We start from the raw sequence: 4,202 nt of genomic DNA, 5'->3' as shown, positions 1-4,202 counted from the left end.
TCCCTAATGAAACAACATAGCTCAATATGTATTAAATGATGCACATACTTTGATATTGCTATTGAATTGAAGCATCACATTTTTTTTTCTATATCAAGAAGCAGGGGGTCACCAGAGCTGACCCATGTTAATTTCAGCTAGGGACAGCACCGTGGTTCATAAAATTTCTACTGTTAAGAGTAGCACTGGTACTTCTTGGTATTGAAATCCTCCTGCTATGTGGGCCAATAGGAAGCCATGACAGATGATGTTGCAGCTTCCAATTGGACCACTTAACATGGGAGATTTAAACAGCCATTTTATTTCCCATGGAGAGAACAGTAATATGCTTATTTTTCTTTTAGGTATCTCAAGAACTGGGGGGTTGACTGAGCTGAAAATAGTGTGTTTCAGCTCTGGGGACACTCAGGTTCCCATTCTGGTAAAAGAAAAAATGGGGGTTAAAAAAAAAATTATCTGGGGGAAATTCTGCTTAAAAGTCATGTACAGTATGTATACAACATATGTAACGCAGTGCATTACCAAAACTGTGTCCTCAGATATTGTTATTGTACACTGATAGTAAATTTAGGCAGGTATATTTTAGCTATAGCTCTGGACCAGTTTTAGAGATGATCTGAAATCTATTAAATCCATGGGTCACAACATCAATGCACCATGTAAATCTGGAAAACTGTGTTGCTGAGTAAGTGGCATTGCTGCTTTGCAGATATCTGAATCCCCCTCTTTAAATGTAGGGCTTCTTCTGGAGTAGTGGCTCGGTGTGTAAAGACACTGACTCTGAGTTTGAAGCAGATGAAACCTGATTCAATTCACGTTGTCAGCTCCTTGTGACCTTGGGTAAGTCACTTTATCTCCCTGTGCCTCAGGCACCAAAACATAGCTTGTAAGCTCCTCTGGGCAGGGACCTGTGCCTGTAAAAATTCCGATGTCCTGCTTACTGCACACTATACAGTAATTGTTAAGTGCTTTGTGTCCTATTGGGAGAAAAATATTATATGAAATAAAGTTATTAATATTCTATGTAGTATTTGTGCATGTATTTTAAGTCGGCATTGTTACTGAGGTCTTATTATGTCATGGAACAAGAACCACATTTTGAATTGAAACAGCTTCTGTCTGTCACGTTCTCATTCCAGCTACATGCATTTTGCTCTGTACACTCACAGTGCCTGTTTGGTAGACACAGTGTTGCGATCCCTGTCTCTGCATTATGCCAGTGAGGCCTCGTTCAGGGTGCCAGCTGCAGGACTCGGAGGGATAGTGCTGCAGTTTGCTGTGCGATCTGTGTTTATCCCCCAGCAGACTTTTCAGCGTTGGGGAGGGGGCGGGGTTACACACAACAGGGTAAGTATCGAGGTTGCAGTCATGAAATCATTCTGAAGAATGATTTCATTGGCTGCCTAGGTCCCAGTGACGCTGCTGCAGCTCCAAAAAACAAAATTTTCATTTATTGAAACTGTAGTCAGCTTCAACTCCTGGCTTCGGATACAGGGCGGTTGCTACCCTGACAACCAGTATTCAAATTGAATACTTTGTTTCTCACGGCAGCACGCACGGCAGCACGCCCTCCCTCCGAAGCCAGCACCCTGAACGAGGCCTGAGTTGCTACAGCAACCTCAGCCTTTCTGTCAGAATGGGTTAGTCTGCCTTCTCCCCCTCTGCCTTGCTTACAGATGGTCTGTCCCCAGGCTATCTTGCTACCCAGCATACACTGGCACTTCCTTTTCCACTTCTACACTGGCTGAGTGAGTACCCCTCCTGTAATTTGCTCTACTGGCAGGACTTATCCTTTTTCACCTTTCCCCACTATCAAGCGCACTCACCATAGAGACATTCTCTCACAATACCATCATCCACAAGTGCCTTTGTATATCCATGCTTTTTCTCAATAAAGTGAAGAAAGACAAATAACTTGCTGTGCTTGTAAAAGGAACGAGTTGAACCTATCTGGGCTAATCATCCTACACATGACCCTGGCCTCCAGAAAATATTATTATATTCTTACTATACAGTTCATATTCGTGTGAGTTTTTATATAAATGTTAATTAGGATACTGTAGTTTTGGTGCACTGATCTTAATGATACGGCGGTTATTGGGGAATTATATAGCAGTTCAAAGAGAACTCATAATAGAGGTAATCTTTCAAATGCGAAGTAAGTATAATTGTACAATAATATTTCTACAAAGTACCTAATCATCAACATGGATAATTACACATGAAGAAATTGTGGGATACGTGCTAAAGCAGGGGTGAGCAACTTCAGTCCTCAAAGGCCACCAACAGGTCAGGTTTTCAGGATATCCCGACTTAAACACAGGTGGCTTAGTATTTGACTGAGCCACTGATTGAGCCACGTGTGCTGAATGATTGATATCCTGAAAACCTTCACTTGTTGGTTGCCTTTGAGGACTGGAGTTACCCACTCCTGAACTAAAGGAATATGTAAGTGTAATTTTTTTTCCTTTGATGTGGATAAGTAAACCTTATTTAAATCCCAGTGTCTCTCTGAACCTTGGGCAAGTCAATTGTCTCACAATGCCTCAGGCACTCTAAATTACATTGTAAACTCTTTGGGGAAGGGACAAATTGTGACTACAAAATTCTATGTATCCTATATACATTGTCAGTGCATAGGATCAGGGTTCACTCGGTGTACGCGTTGTACAAGACATTGATAGATAGAACATAAGACAAATATTATTATATGAAAAATTAAGAAAAATACTTTTGTAATATGGATTTCTATATGTATTACAGATGCAATCCCACCTATTCAGTTTTTTATTTCTTTATACACTGTGATAAATTAGACCACTCTGATATCCAGGATTGTCTCCTTCATAGAAAAAAAGCTTTGTCAAATATTTTGTCTTGCACGTTTGCTGATTCTTTCCGTTTCAATCAATCAATTCAATCAATCCTTCAGTCAGTGTAACTCAGCAACAACCTACCATGTATCCTGATATTACTATGGTAACATTATCTATTGTTACAGTTTACAGCTCAAACTGCTGGGAACATTGGCAACAAATGATCACAAACAGGAACGTGTTACAAAGATCTTGCACTGCTGGGGAGGTGTGCGAAAGCCTGCTATTGAAATCAATGGACACTCAGTATATTAAAACTAATAAAAAATGGTATTAAGAGTACAAAAATAAGAGTTCACATGTTTTGCTGCTTTAAAATGTCAAAGATGTTGGATGTTTGGTTTTGTCCCTCTTGAAAAGAACGGGCTATTGAGAATAGTCAAGGCCCGTGAGAAATGGGGAAGTTAGTTGGTCACATTGTTCTGCACCAGATCACTTGCAACTTCAAACACCTGTCAATGAAAATGTAAGTTGCAATTCTGCAATACTCTTTAAAAGTATTACAAGGGGATTGGTGTACACTGGAGATCTATCACAAAACCAAGGTTGCAATTGAGGAATAATGGATTGAGGATTGATTAAAAGAAAAAGGAACAAACTATTTATAAGGTCATTTGTTTTATAAGGGAAACTAATTCAAATGCATTGTGACATTGGGTGGGTATCTTCCAGAGATTGACACCTAACGTCGATTGCAAGTTTCTCTGGACAGGGCATTATTGCACCTGCAAAATTCTAGATGTGCGAATCCATCGCAATTCTCTTCCCTGCAGTTTCGAGCAAACTTTCCAAAAGTTTATATTTTTCTTTTGGGGCCAAATGTTTTTCCCAGAACTAAAATAGGGGAAATTCGCAAAGTTCGCTTAGGCAATGCGAAAAGTATGTAACATCTCTATTGTATACCCTGAAGTCATACATATGAAAAACGATACTATTTAATGTAAATAAGCTTTATTGTAGCCCATTACCATATAATGTTAAGGAGTTTCCAACACTTTAAAGCTTCCCGAAGCATGGCATGAGATGCTAACTCCTATGATGTTTATGGCAATTCAATTATCTTGTTGTATTTTTGCTGTTCAAGCTGCTGCACATTATTTCAAGTTGTCTTCTCGCCGCATTCCAGCCTGTGGGTAGGGCTAAAAGAAACATGTACATGCATGCAGAAACACTGTTTCAGCTGTAAATTGCTCATGATCATGTAAGATTTACCATTGCATCTATTACAACATATGCCTCTCTGAATATCTTTATGGGAAAACTCCTCTCAGGTAGAGCAATATTGCTTACTTTCAGACAGACAGGTTTCAAATTTTTGATTTTATC

Source organism: Ascaphus truei, chromosome 7 (assembly GCF_040206685.1).
Source record: "Ascaphus truei isolate aAscTru1 chromosome 7, aAscTru1.hap1, whole genome shotgun sequence".
Taxonomy (NCBI): domain Eukaryota; kingdom Metazoa; phylum Chordata; class Amphibia; order Anura; family Ascaphidae; genus Ascaphus; species Ascaphus truei.
This window is presented reverse-complemented; position numbering follows the sequence as displayed.